Here is a 16,953-nt window from a genome sequence, read left to right on the forward strand (position 1 = left end):
CACAAGAACTGTCTTAGCGAAAGGCTCCTTGAGGGGAAAGCTGTAACTCTGTGAGATGATTTCACAGAACACAAAGAAGTTTCTCAGAAAGCTTCTTTCTCTTTTTTATCGGGGGATATTTCCTTTGGCCCTGTAGTCTTCAAAGGGAAACGAAATATCTGTTCTCAGATTCCACAATAATAACACTAGCAAAGAGATCCACGAAATACAGATGTAACTCTGTGAGATGAATTAACAGAACACTAAGCAGTTTCTCAGAAAGCTTCTTTCCAGATTTCATCTGAGGATATATCCTTTTTCAACATAGTCCTCTATGGGCTTCCAAATATCACTTTGCCAATTCCACAAGAACTGTCTTAGCAAAAGGCTTCTTGAGGGGAAAGCTGTAACTCTGTGAGATGATTTCACAGAACACAAAGAAGGTTCTCATAAAGCTTCTTTCTCTTTTTTATCGGAGGATATTTCCTTTGGCCCTATAGTCTTCTAAGGGATCCGAAATACCTGTTCTCAGATTCCACAGAAATAAGGCTAGCAAAGAGATCCATGAAATACAGATGTAACTCTGTGAGGTGAGTTAACAGAACACTAAGCAGTTTCTCAGAGAGATTCTTTCCACATTTCATCTGAGGATATTTCCTTTTTCACCGCAGCCCTCTGTGGGCTTCCAAATATCACTTTGCCAATTCCACAAGAACAGTCTTAGCGAAAGGCTTCTTGAGGGTAAAGCTGTAACTCTGTGAGGTGATTTCACAGAACACAAAGAAGTTTCTCAGAAAGCTTCTTTCTTTTTGTTATCGGAGGATATTTCCTTTGGCCCTAGTGTCTTCTAAGGGATCCGAAATATCTGTTTTCTGATTCCACAAAAATAAGTCTAGCAAAGAGATCCACGAAATACAGATGTAATTCTGTGAGATGAATTAACAGAACACTAAGCAGTTTCTCAGAAAGCTTCTTCTGGATTTCATCGGAGGATATTTCCTTTTTCACCATAGCCCTCTATGGGCTTCTAAATATCACTTTGCCAATTCCACAACAACTGTCTCACCGAAAGGATTCTTGAGGGGAAACTTGTAACTCTGTGAGATGACTTCACAGAACACAAAGAAGTTTCTCAGATAGCGTCTTTCTCTTTATTATCGGAGGATATTTCCTTTGGCCCTATAGTCTTCAAAGGGATCCGAAATATCTGTTCTCAGATTCCACAGAAATAAGGCTAGCAAAGAGATCCACGAAATACAGATGTAACTCTGTCAGATGAATTAACAGAACACTAAGCATTTTCTGAGAAAGCTTCTTTCCAGATATCATCTGAGGATATTTCCTTTTTCCAACATAGCCCTCTATTGGCTTCCAAATATCACTTTGCCAATTCCACAAGAACTGTCTTAGCGAAAGGCTTCGTGAGGAGAAAGGTGTAACTCGGTGAGATGATTTCACAGAACACAAAGAAGTTTCTCAGAAAGCATCTTTCTCTTTGTTATCGGAGGATATTTCCTTTGGCCCTACAGTCTTAAATGGGATCCGAAATATCTGTTCTCAGATTCCACAGAAATAAGGCTAGCAAAGAGATCTACGAAATACAGATTTAATTCTGTGAGATGAATTAACAGAACACTAAGCAGTTTCTCAGAAAGCTTCTTTCCAGATTTCATCTGAGGATATTTCCTTTTTCACCCTGGCCCTCTAAGGGCTTCCAAATATCACTTTGCCAATTCCACAACAACTGTCTTAGCGAAAGGCTCCTTGAGGGGAAAGCTGTAACTCTGTGAGATGATTTCACAGAACACAAAGTAGTTTCTTAGAAAGCTTCTTTCTCTTTGATATCGGAGTTTATTTCCTTTGGCAGTGTAGTCTACAAAGGGATCCGAAATATGTGTTCTCAGATTCCACAGAAATAAGGCTAGCAAAGAGATCCACGAAATACAGATGTAACTCTGTGAGATGAATTAACAGAACACTAAGCAGTTCCTCAGACAGCTTCTTTCCACGTTTCATCTGAGGATATTTCCTTTTTCACCATAGCCCTCTATGCGCTTCCAAATATCACTTTGGCAATTCCACAAGAACTGTCTTAGCGAAAGGCTTCTTGAGGGGAAAGCTGTAACTCTGTGAGATGATTTCACAGAACACAAAGAAGTTTCTCATAAAGCTTCTTTCTCTTTTTTATCGGAGGATATTTCCTTTGGCCCTAGAGTCTTCAAAGGGATCCGAAATACCTGTTCTCAGATTCCACAGAAATAAGGCTAGCAAGGAGATCCATGAAATACAGATGTAACTCTGTGAGGTGAGTTAACAGAACACTAAGCAGTTTCTCAGAGAGATTCTTTCCACATTTCATCTGAGGATATTTCCTTTTTCACCATAGCCCTCCATGGGATTCCAAATATCACTTTGCCAATTCCACAAGAACTGTCTTAGCGAAAGGCTTCTTGACGGGAAAGCTGTAACTCTGTGAGATGATTTCAAAAAACACAAAGAAGTTTCTCAGAAAGCTTCTTTCCCTTTGTTATCGGAGGATATTTCCTTTGGCCCTATAGTCTTCTAAGGGATCCGAAATATCTGTTCTCAGATTCCACAGAAATAACGCTAGCAAAGAGATCCACGAAATACAGATGTAACCCTGTGAAATGAATTAACAGAACACTAAGCAGTTTCTCAGAAAGCTTCTTTCCAGATTTCATCTGAGGATATTTCCTTTTTCACCATAGCCCTCTAAGGGCTTCCAAATATCACTTTGCCAATTCCACAACACCTGTCTTAGCGAAAGGCTTCTTGAGGGGAAAGCTGTAACTCTGTGAGGAGATTTCACAGAACACAAAGAAGTTTCTCAGAAAGCTTCTTTCTCTTTGTTATCGGAGGATATTTCCTTTGGCCCTACAGTCTTAAATGGGATCCGAAATATCTGTTCTCAGATTCCACAGAAATAAGGCTAGCAAAGAGATCTACGAAATACAGATGTAACTCTGTGAGATGAATTAACAGAACACTAAGCAGTTTCTCAGAAAGCTTCTTTCCAGATTTCATCTGAGGATATTTCCTTTTTCACCCTGACCCTCTATGGGCTTCCAAATATCACTTTGCCAATTCCACAAGAACTGTCTTAGCGAAAGGCTCCTTGAGGGGAAAGCTGTAACTCTGTGAGATGATTTCACAGAACACAAAGTACTTTCTTTGAAAGCTGCCTTCTCTTTGATATCGGAGTTTATTTCCTTTGGCAGTGTAGTCTACAAAGGGATCCGAAATATCTGTTCTCAGATTCCACAGAAATAAGGCTAGCAAAGAGATCCAGGAAATACAGATGTAACTCTGTGAGATGAATTAACAGAACACTAAGCAGTTCCTCAGACAGCTTCTTTCCACGTTTCATCTGAGGATATTTCCTTTTTCACCATAGCCCTCTATGCGCTTCCAAATATCACTTTGGGAATTCCACAAGAACTGTCTTAGCGAAAGGCTTCTTGAGGGGAAAGCTGTAACTCTGTGAGATGATTTCACAGAATACAAAGAAGTTTCTCAGAAAGCTTCTTTCTCTTTTTTATCGGGGGATATTTCCTTTGGCCCTGTAGTCTTCAAAGGGAAACGAAATATCTGTTCTCAGATTCCACAATAATAAGACTAGCAAAGAGATCCACGAAATACAGATGTAACTCTGTGAGATGAATTAACAGAACACTAAGCAGTTTCTCAGAAAGCTTCTTTCCAGATTTCATCTGAGGATATATCCTTTTTCAACATAGTCCTCTATGGGCTTCCAAATATCACTTTTCCAATTCCACAAGAACTGTCTTAGCAAAAGGCTTCTTGAGGGGAAAGCTGTAACTCTGTGAGGTGATTTCACAGAACACAAAGAAGTTTCTCATAAAGCTTCTTTCTCTTTTTTATCGGAGGATATTTCCTTTGGCCCTAGAGTCTTCAAAGGGATCCGAAATACCTGTTCTCAGATTCCACAGAAATAAGGCTAGCAAGGAGATCCATGAAACACAGATGTAACTCTGTGAGGTGAGTTAACAGAACACTAAGCAGTTTCTCAGAGAGATTCTTTCCACATTTCATCTGAGGATATTTCCTTTTTCACCATAGCCTTCTATGGGCTTCCCAATATCACTTTGCCAATTCCACAAGAACTGTCTTAGAGAAAGGCTTCTTGAAGGGAAAGCTGTAACTCTGTGAGATGATTTCACAGAACACAAAGAAGTTTCTCAGAAAGCTTCTTTCTCTTTGTTATCGGAGGATATTTCCTTTGGCCCTATAGTCTTCAAAAGGATCCGAAATATCTGTTCTCAGATTCCACAGAAATAAGGCTAGCAAAGAGATCCACGAAATACAGATGTAACTCTGTGAGATGAATTAACAGAACACTAAGCAGTTTCTCAGAAAGCTTCTTCTGGATTTCATCGGAGGATATTTCCTTTTTCACCATAGCCCTCTATGGGCTTCTAAATATCACTTTGCCAATTCCACAACAGCTGTCTCAGCGAAAGGATTCTTGAGGGGAAACTTGTAACTCTGTGAGATGACTTCAGAGAACGCAAAGAAGTTTCTCAGATAGCATCTTTCTCTTTATTATCAGAGGATATTTCCTTTGGCCCTATAGTCTTCAAAGGGATCCGAAATATCTGTTCTCAGATTCCACAGAAATAAGGCTATCAAAGAGATCCACGAAATACAGATGTACTCTGTCAGATGAATTAACAGAACACTAAGCATTTTCTGAGAAAGCTTCTTTCCAGATATCATCTGAGGATATTTCCTTTTTCAACATAGCCCTCTATTGGCTTCCAAATATCACTTTGCCAATTCCACAAGAACTGTCTTAGCGAAAGGCTTCTTGAGGAGAAAGGTGTAACTCGGTGAGATGATTTCACAGAACACAAAGAAGTTTCTCAGAAAGCATCTTTCTCTTTGTTATCGGAGGATATTTCCTTTGGCCCTATAGTCTTCAAAGGGATCCGAAATATCTGTTCTTAGATTCCACAGAAATAAGGCTAGCAAAGAGATCCACGAAATACAGATGTAACTCTGTGAGATGAATTAACAGAACACTAAGCAGTTTCTCAGAAAGCTTCTTTCCAGATTTCATCTGAGGATATATCCTTTTTCAACATAGTCCTCTATGGGCTTCCAAATATCACTTTGCCAATTCCACAAGAACTGTCTTAGCAAAAGGCTTCTTGAGGGGAAAGCTGTAACTCAGTGAGATGATTTCACAGAACACAAAGAAGTTTCTCATAAAGCTTCTTTCTCTTTGTTATCGGAGGATATTTCCTTTGGCCCTATAGTCTTCAAAGGGATCCGAAGTACCTGTTCTCAGATTCCACAGAAATGAGGCTAGCAAAGAGATCCATGACATACAGATGTAACTGTGTGAGGTGAGTTAACAGAACACTAAGCAGTTTCTCAGAGAGATTCTTTCCACATTTCATCTGAGGATATTTCCTTTTTCACCATAGCCCTCCATGGGATTCCAAATATCACTTTGCCAATTCCACAAGAACTGTCTTAGCGAAAGGCTTCTTGACGGGAAAGCTGTAACTCTGTGAGATGATTTCAAAAAACACAAAGAAGTTTCTCAGAAAGCTTCTTTCCCTTTGTTATCGGAGGATACTTCCTTTGGCCCTATAGTCTTCTAAGGGATCCGAAATATCTGTTCTCAGATTCCACAGAAATAACGCTAGCAAAGAGATACACGAAATACAGATGTAACTCTGTGAGATGAATTAACAGAACACTAAGCAATTTCTCAGAAAGCTTCTTTCCAGATTTCATCTGATTATATTTCCTTTTTCACCATAGCCTTCTAGGGGCTTCCAAATATCACTTTGCCAATTCCACAAGAACTGTCTTAGAGAAAGGCTTCTTGAAGGGAAAGCTGTAACTCTGTGAGATGATTTCACAGAACACAAAGAAGTTTCTCAGAAAGCTTCTTTCTCTTTGTTATCGGAGGATATTTCCTTTGGCCCTATAGTCTTCTAAGGGATCCGAAATATCTGTTCTCAGATTCCACAGAAATAAGGCTAGCAAAGAGATCCACGAAATACAGATGTAACTCTGTGAGATGAATTAACAGAACACTAAGAAGTTTCTCAGAAAGCTTCTTTCCAGATTTCATCTGAGGATATTTCCTTTTTCACCATAGCCCTCTATGGGCTTCCAAATATCACTTTGCCAATTCCACAAGAACTGTCCTAGAAAAAGGCTTCTTGAGGGGAAAGCTGTAACTCTGTGAGATCATTTCACAGAACACAAAGAAGTTTCTCATAAAGCTTCTTTCTCTTTGTTATCGGAGGATATTTCCTTTGGCCCTATAGTCTTCAAAGGGATCCGAAATATCTGTTCTCAGATTCCACAAAAATAAGGCTACCAAAGCGATCCACGAAATACAGATGTAACTCTGTGAGATGAATTAACAGACACTAGGCAGTTTCTCAGAAAGCATCTTTCCAGATTTCATCTGAGGATATTTCCTTTTTCACCATAGCCCTCTAAGGGCTTCCAAATATTACTTTGCCTATTCCACAAGAACTGTCTTAGCGAAAGGCTTTTTGAGGCGAAAGCTCTAACTCTGTGAGATGATTTCACAGAACACAAAGAAGTTTCTCAGAAAGCTTCTTTCTCTTTGTTATCGGAGGATATTTCCTTTGGCCCTATAGTCTTCAAAGGGATCCGAAATATCTGTTCTCAGATTCCACAGAAATAAGGCTAGCAAAGAGATCCACGAAATACAGAGGTAACTCTGTGAGATGAATTAACAGAACACTAAGCAGTTTCTCAGAAAGCTTCTTTCCAGATTTCATCTGAGGATATTTCCTTTTTCACCCTGGCCCTCCATGGGCTTCCAAATATCACTTTGCCAATTCCACAAGAACTGTCTTAGCGAAAGGCTCCTTGAGGGGAAAGCTGTAACTCTGTGAGATGATTTCACAGAACACAAAGAAGTTTCTCAGAAAGCCTCTTTCTCTTTGATATCTGCGTTTATTTCCTTCGGCAGTGTAGTCTTCAAAGGGATCCGAAATATCTGTTCTCAGATTCCACAGAAATAAGGCTAGCAAAGAGATCCACGAAATACAGATGTAACTGTGTCAGATGAATTAACAGAACACTAAGCAATTTCTCAGAAAGCATCTTTCCAGATTTCATCTGAGGATATTTCCTTTTTCACCATAGCCCTCTATGCGCTTCCAAATATCACTTTGCCAATTCCACAAGAACTGTCTTAGCGAAAGGCTTCTTGAGGGGAAAGCTGTAACTCTGTGAGATGATTTCACAGAACACAAATAAGTTTCTCAGAAAGCCTCTTTCTCTTTCTTATCGGAGAATATTTCCTTTGGCCCTATAGTCTTCAAAGGGATCCGAAATATCTGTTTTCAGATTCCACAGAAATAAGGCTAGCAAAGAGATCCACGAAATACAGATGTAACTCTGTGAGATGAATTAGCAGAACACTAAGCAGTTTCTCACAAAGCTTCTTTTGAGATTTCATCTGAGGATATTTCCTTTTTCACCATAGCCCTCCATGGGATTCCAAATATCACTTTGCCAATTCCACAAGAACTGTCTTAGCGAAAGGCTTCTTGACGGGAAAGCTGTAACTCTGTGAGATGATTTCAAAAAACACAAAGAAGTTTCTCAGAAAGCTTCTTTCACTTTGTTATCGGAGGATATTTCCTATGGCCCTATAGTCTTCTAAGGGATCCGAAATATCTGTTCTCAGATTCCACAGAAATAACGCCAGCAAAGAGATCCACGAAATACAGATGTAACCCTGTGAGATGAATTAACAGAACACTAAGTAGTTTCTCAGAAAGCTTCTTTCCAGATTTCATCTGAGGATATTTCCTTTTTCACCATAGCCCTCTATGGGCTTCCAAATATCACTTTGCCAGTTCCACAAGAACTGTCTTAGCGAAAGGCTTCTTGAGGGGAAAGCTGTAACTCTGTGAGGTGATTTCACAGAACACAAAGAAGTTTCTCAGAAAGCTTCTTTCTCTTTGTTATCGGAGGATATTTCCTTTGGCCCTATAGTCTTCAAAGGGATCCGAAATATCTGTTCTCAGATTCCACAGAAATAAGGCTAGCAAAGAGATCCACGAAATACAGAGGTAACTCTGTGAGATGAATTAACAGAACACTAAGCAGTTTGTCAGAAAGCTTCTTTCCAGATTTCATCTGAGGATATTTCCTTTTTCACCCTGGCCCTCCATGGGCTTCCAAATATCACTTTGCCAATTCCACAAGAACTGTCTTAGCGAAAGGCTCCTTGAGGGGAAAGCTGTAACTCTGTGAGATGATTTCACAGAACACAAAGAAGTTTCTCAGAAAGCCTCTTTCTCTTTGATATCTGCGTTTATTTCCTTCGGCAGTGTAGTCTTCAAAGGGATCCGAAATATCTGTTCTCAGATTCCACAGAAATAAGGCTAGCAAAGAGATCCACGAAATACAGATGTAACTCTGTCAGATGAATTAACAGAACACTAAGCAATTTCTCAGAAAGCATCTTTCCAGATTTCATCTGAGGATATTTCCTTTTTCACCATAGCCCTCTATGCGCTTCCAAATATCACTTTGCCAATTCCACAAGAACTGTCTTAGCGAAAGGCTTCTTGAGGGGAAAGCTGTAACTCTGTGAGATGATTTCACAGAACACAAATAAGTTTCTCAGAAAGCCTCTTTCTCTTTCTTATCGGAGAATATTTCCTTTGGCCCTATAGTCTTCAAAGGGATCCGAAATATCTGTTTTCAGATTCCACAGAAATAAGGCTAGCAAAGAGATCCACGAAATACAGATGTAACTCTGTGAGATGAATTAGCAGAACACTAAGCAGTTTCTCACAAAGCTTCTTTTGAGATTTCATCTGAGGATATTTCCTTTTTCACCATAGCCCTCCATGGGATTCCAAATATCACTTTGCCAATTCCACAAGAACTGTCTTAGCGAAAGGCTTCTTGACGGGAAAGCTGTAACTCTGTGAGATGATTTCAAAAAACACAAAGAAGTTTCTCAGAAAGCTTCTTTCACTTTGTTATCGGAGGATATTTCCTATGGCCCTATAGTCTTCTAAGGGATCCGAAATATCTGTTCTCAGATTCCACAGAAATAACGCCAGCAAAGAGATCCACGAAATACAGATGTAACCCTGTGAGATGAATTAACAGAACACTAAGCAGTTTCTCAGAAAGCTTCTTTCCAGATTTCATCTGAGGATATTTCCTTTTTCACCATAGCCCTCTATGGGCTTCCAAATATCACTTTGCCAGTTCCACAAGAACTGTCTTAGCGAAAGGCTTCTTGAGGGGAAAGCTGTAACTCTGTGAGGTGATTTCACAGAACACAAAGAAGTTTCTCAGAAAGCTTCTTTCTCTTTGTTATCGGAGGATATTTCCTTTGGCCCTACAGTCTTAAATGGGATCCGAAATATCTGTTCTCAGATTCCACAGAAATAAGGCTAGCAAAGAGATCTACGAAATACAGATGTAATTCTGTGAGATGAATTAACAGAACACTAAGCAGTTTCTCAGAAAGCTTCTTTCCAGATTTCATCTGAGGATATTTCCTTTTTCACCCTGGCCCTCTAAGGGCTTCCAAATATCACTTTGCCAATTCCACAACAACTGACTTAGCGAAAGGCTCCTTGAGGAGAAAGCTGTAACTCTGTGAGATGATTTCACAGAACACAAAGTAGTTTCTTAGAAAGCTTCTTTCTCTTTGATATCGGAGTTTATTTCCTTTGGCAGTGTAGTCTATAAAGGGATCCGAAATATCTGTTCTCAGATTCCACAGAAATAAGGCTAGCAAAGAGATCCACGAAATACAGATGTAACTCTGTGAGATGAATTAACAGAACACTAAGCAGTTCCTCAGACAGCTTCTTTCCACGTTTCATCTGAGGATATTTCCTTTTTCACCATAGCCCTCTATGCGCTTCCAAATATCACTTTGGCAATTCCACAAGAACTGTCTTAGCGAAAGGCTTCTTGAGGGGAAAGCTGTAACTCTGTGAGATGATTTCACAGAACACAAAGAAGTTTCTCATAAAGCTTCTTTCTCTTTTTTATCGGGGGATATTTCCTTTGGCCCTGTAGTCTTCAAAGGGAAACGAAATATCTGTTCTCAGATTCCACAATAATAAGACTAGCAAAGAGATCCACGAAATACAGATGTAACTCTGTGAGATGAATTAACAGAACACTAAGCAGTTTCTCAGAAAGCTTCTTTCCAGATTTCATCTGAGGATATATCCTTTTTCAACATAGTCCTATATGGGCTTCCAAATATCACTTTTCCAATTCCACAAGAACTGTCTTAGCAAAAGGCTTCTTGAGGGGAAAGCTGTAACTCTGTGAGATGATTTCACAGAACACAAAGAAGTTTCTCATAAAGCTTCTTTCTCTTTTTTATCGGAGGATATTTCCTTTGGCCCTAGAGTCTTCAAAGGGATCCGAAATACCTGTTCTCAGATTCCACAGAAATAAGGCTAGCAAGGAGATCCATGAAACACAGATGTAACTCTGTGAGGTGAGTTAACAGAACACTAAGCAGTTTCTCAGAGAGATTCTTTCCACATTTCATCTGAGGATATTTCCTTTTTCACCATAGCCCTCCATTGGATTCCAAATATCACTTTGCCAATTCCACAAGAACCGTCTTAGCGAAAGGCTTCTTGACGGGAAAGCTGTAACTCTGTGAGATGATTTCAAAAAACACAAAGAAGTTTCTCAGAAAGCTTCTTTCCCTTTGTTATCGGAGGATATTTCCTTTGGCCCTATAGTCTTCTAAGGGATCCGAAATATCTGTTCTCAGATTCCACAGAAATAACGCTAGCAAAGAGATCCACGAAATACAGATGTAACCCTGTGAAATGAATTAACAGAACACTAAGCAGTTTCTCAGAAAGCTTCTTTCCAGATTTCATCTGAGGATATTTCCTTTTTCACCATAGCCCTCTATGGGCTTCCAAATATCACTTTGCCAATTCCACAAGACCTGTCTTAGCGAAAGGCTTCTTGAGGGGAAAGCTGTAACTCTGTGAGGTGATTTCACAGAACACAAAGAAGTTTCTCAGAAAGCTTCTTTCTCTTTGTTATCGGAGGATATTTCCTTTGGCCCTACAGTCTTAAATGGGATCCGAAATATCTGTTCTCAGATTCCACAGAAATAAGGCTAGCAAAGAGATCTACGAAATACAGATGTAACTCTGGAGATGAATTAACAGAACACTAAGCAGTTTCTCAGAAAGCTTCTTTCCAGATTTCATCTGAGGATATTTCCTATTTCACCCTGACCCTCTATGGGCTTCCAAATATCACTTTGCCAATTCCACAAGAACTGTCTTAGCGAAAGGCTCCTTGAGGGGAAAGCTGTAACTCTGTGAGATGATTTCACAGAACACAAAGTAGTTTCTTTGAAAGCTTCCTTCTCTTTGATATCGGAGTTTATTTCCTTTGGCCGTGTAGTCTACAAAGGGATCCGAAATATCTGTTCTCAGATTCCACAGAAATAAGGCTAGCAAAGAGATCCACGAAATACAGATGTAACTCTGTGAGATGAATTAACAGAACACTAAGCAGTTTCTCAGAAAGCTTCTTTCCAGATTTCATCTGAGGATATTTCCTTTTTCACCGCAGCCCTGTATGGGCTTCCAAATATCACTTTGCCAATTCCACAAGAACAGTCTTAGCGAAAGGCTTCTTGAGGGGAAAGCTGTAACTCTGTGAGATGATTTCACAGAACACAAAGAAGTTTCTCAGAAAGCTTCTTTCTCTTTTTTATCGGGGGATATTTCCTTTGGCCCTATAGTCTTCAAAGGGAAACGAAATATCTGTTCTCAGATTCCACAATAATAAGACTACCAAAGAGATGCACGAAATACAGATGTAACTCTGTGAGATGAATTAACAGAACACTAAGCAGTTTGTCAGAAAGCTTCTTTCCAGATTTCATCTGAGGATATTTCCTTTTTCACCATAGCCCTCCATGGGCTTCCAACTATCACTTTGCCAATTCCACAAGAGCTGTCTTAGCGAAAGGCTTCTTGAGGGGAAAACTGTGACTCTGTGAGATGATTTCACAGAACACAGAGAAGTTTCTCAGAAAGCTTCTTTCTCTTTGTTATCGCAGGATATTTCCTTTGGCCCTATAGTCTTCTAAGGGATCCGAAATATCTGTTCTCAGATTCCAGAGAAATAACGCTAGCAAAGAGATCCACGAAATGCAGATGTAACCCTGTGAGATGAATTAACAGAACACTAAGCAGTTTCTCAGAAAGCTTCTTTCCAGATTTCATCTGAGGATATTTCCTTTTTCACCATAGCCCTCTATGGGCTTCCAAATATCACTTTGCCAGTTCCACAAGACCTGTATTAGCAAAAGACTTCTTGAGGGGAAAGCTGTAACTCTGTGAGGTGATTTCACAGAACACAAAGAAGTTTCTCAGAAAGCTTCTTTCTCTTTGTTATCGGAGGATATTTCCTTTGGCCCTACAGTCTTAAATGGGATCCGAAATATCTGTTCTCAGATTCCACAGAAATAAGGCTAGCAAAGAGATCTACGAAATACAGATGTAACTCTGTGAGATGAATTAACAGAACACTAAGCAGTTTCTCAGAAAGCTTCTTTACAGATTTCATCTGAGGATATTTCCTTTTTCACCCTGGCCCTCTATGGGCTTCCAAATATCACTTTGCAAATTCCACAAGAACTGTCTTAGCGAAAGGCTCCTTGAGGGGAAAGCTGTAACTCTGTGAGATGATTTCACAGAACACAAAGTAGTTTCTTTGAAAGCTTCCTTCTCTTTGATATCGGAGTTTATTTCCTTTGGCAGTGTAGTCTACAAAGGGATCCGAAATATCTGTTCTCAGATTCCACAGAAATAAGGCTAGCAAAGAGATCCACGAAATACAGATGTAACTCTGTGAGATGAATTAACAGAACACTAAGCAGTTCCTCAGACAGCTTCTTTCCACGTTTCATCTGAGGATATTTCCTTTTTCACCATAGCCCTCTATTCGATTCCAAATATCACTTTGGCAATTCCACAAGAACTGTCTTAGCGAAAGGCTTCTTGAGGGGAAAGCTGTAACTCTGTGAGATGATTTCACAGAACACAAAGAAGTTTCTCAGAAAGCTTCTTTCTCTTTTTTATCGGGGGATACTTCCTTTGGCCCTATAGTCTTCAAAGGGAAACGAAATATCTGTTCTCAGATTCCACAATAATAAGACTAGCAAAGAGATCCACGAAATACAGATGTAACTCTGTGAGATGAATTAACAGAACACTAAGCAGTTTGTCAGAAAGCTTCTTTCCAGATTTCATCTGAGGATATTTCCTTTTTCACCATAGCCCTCCATGGGCTTCCAACTATCACTTTGCCAATTCCACAAGAACTGTGTTAGCGAAAGGCTTCTTGAGGGGAAAACTGTAACTCTGTGGGATGATTTCACAGAACACAGAGAAGTTTCTCAGAAAGCTTCTTTCTCTTTGTTATCGCAGGATATTTCCTTTGGTTTTGTTGTCTTCTAAGGGATCCGAAATATCTGTTTTCAGATTCCACAGAAAAAAGGCTAGCAAAGAGATCCACGAAATACAGATGTAACTCTGTCAGATGAATTAACAGAACACTAAGCAGTTTCTCAGAAAGCTTCTTTCCAGATTTCATCTGAGGATATTTCCTTTTTCACCATAGCCCTCTATGGGCTTCCAAATATCACTTTGCCAATTCCACAAGAACTGTCTTAGCGAAAGGCTCCTTGAGGGGAAAGCTGTAACTCTGTGAGATGATTTCACAGAACACAAAGTAGTTTCTTAGAAAGCTTCTTTCTCTTTGATATCGGAGTTTATTTCCTTTGGCCCTATAGTCTTCAAAGGGATCCGAAATATCTGTTCTTAGATTCCACAGAAATAAGGCTAGCAAAGAGATCCACGAAATACAGATGTAACTCTGTGAGATGAATTAACAGAACACTAAGCAGTTTCTCAGAAAGCTTCTTTCCAGATTTCATCTGAGGATATATCCTTTTTCAACATAGTCCTCTATGGGCTTCCAAATATCACTTTGCCAATTCCACAAGAACTGTCTTAGCAAAAGGCTTCTTGAGGGGAAAGCTGTAACTCAGTGAGATGATTTCACAGAACACAAAGAAGTTTCTCATAAAGCTTCTTTCTCTTTGTTATCGGAGGATATTTCCTTTGGCCCTATAGTCTTCAAAGGGATCCGAAGTACCTGTTCTCAGATTCCACAGAAATAAGGCTAGCAAAGAGATCCATGACATACAGATGTAACTGTGTGAGGTGAGTTAAAAGAACACTAAGCAGTTTCTCAGAGAGATTCTTTCCACATTTCATCTGAGGATATTTCCTTTTTCACCATAGCCCTCCATGGGATTCCAAATATCACTTTGCCAATTCCACAAGAACTGTCTTAGCGAAAGGCTTCTTGACGGGAAAGCTGTAACTCTGTGAGATGATTTCAAAAAACACAAAGAAGTTTCTCAGAAAGCTTCTTTCCCTTTGTTATCGGAGGATACTTCCTTTGGCCCTATAGTCTTCTAAGGGATCCGAAATATCTGTTCTCAGATTCCACAGAAATAACGCTAGCAAAGAGATACACGAAATACAGATGTAACTCTGTGAGATGAATTAACAGAACACTAAGCAATTTCTCAGAAAGCTTCTTTCCAGATTTCATCTGATTATATTTCCTTTTTCACCATAGCCTTCTATGGGCTTCCAAATATCACTTTGCCAATTCCACAAGAACTGTCTTAGAGAAAGGCTTCTTGAAGGGAAAGCTGTAACTCTGTGAGATGATTTCACAGAACACAAAGAAGTTTCTCAGAAAGCTTCTTTCTCTTTGTTATCGGAGGATATTTCCTTTGGCCCTAGAGTCTTCAAAGGGATCCGAAATATCTGTTCTCAGATTCCACAGAAATAAGGCTAGCAAAGAGATCCACGAAATACAGAGGTAACTCTGTGAGATGAATTAACAGAACACTAAGCAGTTTCTCAGAAAGCTTCTTTCCAGATTTCATCTGAGGATATATCCTTTTTCAACATAGTCCTATATGGGCTTCCAAATATCACTTTTCCAATTCCACAAGAACTGTCTTAGCAAAAGGCTTCTTGAGGGGAAAGCTGTAACTCTGTGAGATGATTTCACAGAACACAAAGAAGTTTCTCATAAAGCTTCTTTCTCTTTTTTATCGGAGGATATTTCCTTTGGCCCTAGAGTCTTCAAAGGGATCCGAAATACCTGTTCTCAGATTCCACAGAAATAAGGCTAGCAAGGAGATCCATGAAACACAGATGTAACTCTGTGAGGTGAGTTAACAGAACACTAAGCAGTTTCTCAGAGAGATTCTTTCCACATTTCATCTGAGGATATTTCCTTTTTCACCATAGCCCTCCATTGGATTCCAAATATCACTTTGCCAATTCCACAAGAACCGTCTTAGCGAAAGGCTTCTTGACGGGAAAGCTGTAACTCTGTGAGATGATTTCAAAAAACACAAAGAAGTTTCTCAGAAAGCTTCTTTCCCTTTGTTATCGGAGGATATTTCCTTTGGCCCTATAGTCTTCTAAGGGATCCGAAATATCTGTTCTCAGATTCCACAGAAATAACGCTAGCAAAGAGATCCACGAAATACAGATGTAACCCTGTGAAATGAATTAACAGAACACTAAGCAGTTTCTCAGAAAGCTTCTTTCCAGATTTCATCTGAGGATATTTCCTTTTTCACCATAGCCCTCTATGGGCTTCCAAATATCACTTTGCCAATTCCACAAGACCTGTCTTAGCGAAAGGCTTCTTGAGGGGAAAGCTGTAACTCTGTGAGGTGATTTCACAGAACACAAAGAAGTTTCTCAGAAAGCTTCTTTCTCTTTGTTATCGGAGGATATTTCCTTTGGCCCTACAGTCTTAAATGGGATCCGAAATATCTGTTCTCAGATTCCACAGAAATAAGGCTAGCAAAGAGATCTACGAAATACAGATGTAACTCTGGAGATGAATTAACAGAACACTAAGCAGTTTCTCAGAAAGCTTCTTTCCAGATTTCATCTGAGGATATTTCCTATTTCACCCTGACCCTCTATGGGCTTCCAAATATCACTTTGCCAATTCCACAAGAACTGTCTTAGCGAAAGGCTCCTTGAGGGGAAAGCTGTAACTCTGTGAGATGATTTCACAGAACACAAAGTAGTTTCTTTGAAAGCTTCCTTCTCTTTGATATCGGAGTTTATTTCCTTTGGCCGTGTAGTCTACAAAGGGATCCGAAATATCTGTTCTCAGATTCCACAGAAATAAGGCTAGCAAAGAGATCCACGAAATACAGATGTAACTCTGTGAGATGAATTAACAGAACACTAAGCAGTTTCTCAGAAAGCTTCTTTCCAGATTTCATCTGAGGATATTTCCTTTTTCACCGCAGCCCTGTATGGGCTTCCAAATATCACTTTGCCAATTCCACAAGAACAGTCTTAGCGAAAGGCTTCTTGAGGGGAAAGCTGTAACTCTGTGAGATGATTTCACAGAACACAAAGAAGTTTCTCAGAAAGCTTCTTTCTCTTTTTTATCGGGGGATATTTCCTTTGGCCCTATAGTCTTCAAAGGGAAACGAAATATCTGTTCTCAGATTCCACAATAATAAGACTACCAAAGAGATGCACGAAATACAGATGTAACTCTGTGAGATGAATTAACAGAACACTAAGCAGTTTGTCAGAAAGCTTCTTTCCAGATTTCATCTGAGGATATTTCCTTTTTCACCATAGCCCTCCATGGGCTTCCAACTATCACTTTGCCAATTCCACAAGAGCTGTCTTAGCGAAAGGCTTCTTGAGGGGAAAACTGTGACTCTGTGAGATGATTTCACAGAACACAGAGAAGTTTCTCAGAAAGCTTCTTTCTCTTTGTTATCGCAGGATATTTCCTTTGGCCCTATAGTCTTCTAAGGGATCC

The sequence above is a fragment of the Macaca fascicularis genome, chromosome 18, assembly GCF_037993035.2.
Source record: "Macaca fascicularis isolate 582-1 chromosome 18, T2T-MFA8v1.1".
Lineage (NCBI taxonomy): Eukaryota > Metazoa > Chordata > Mammalia > Primates > Cercopithecidae > Macaca > Macaca fascicularis.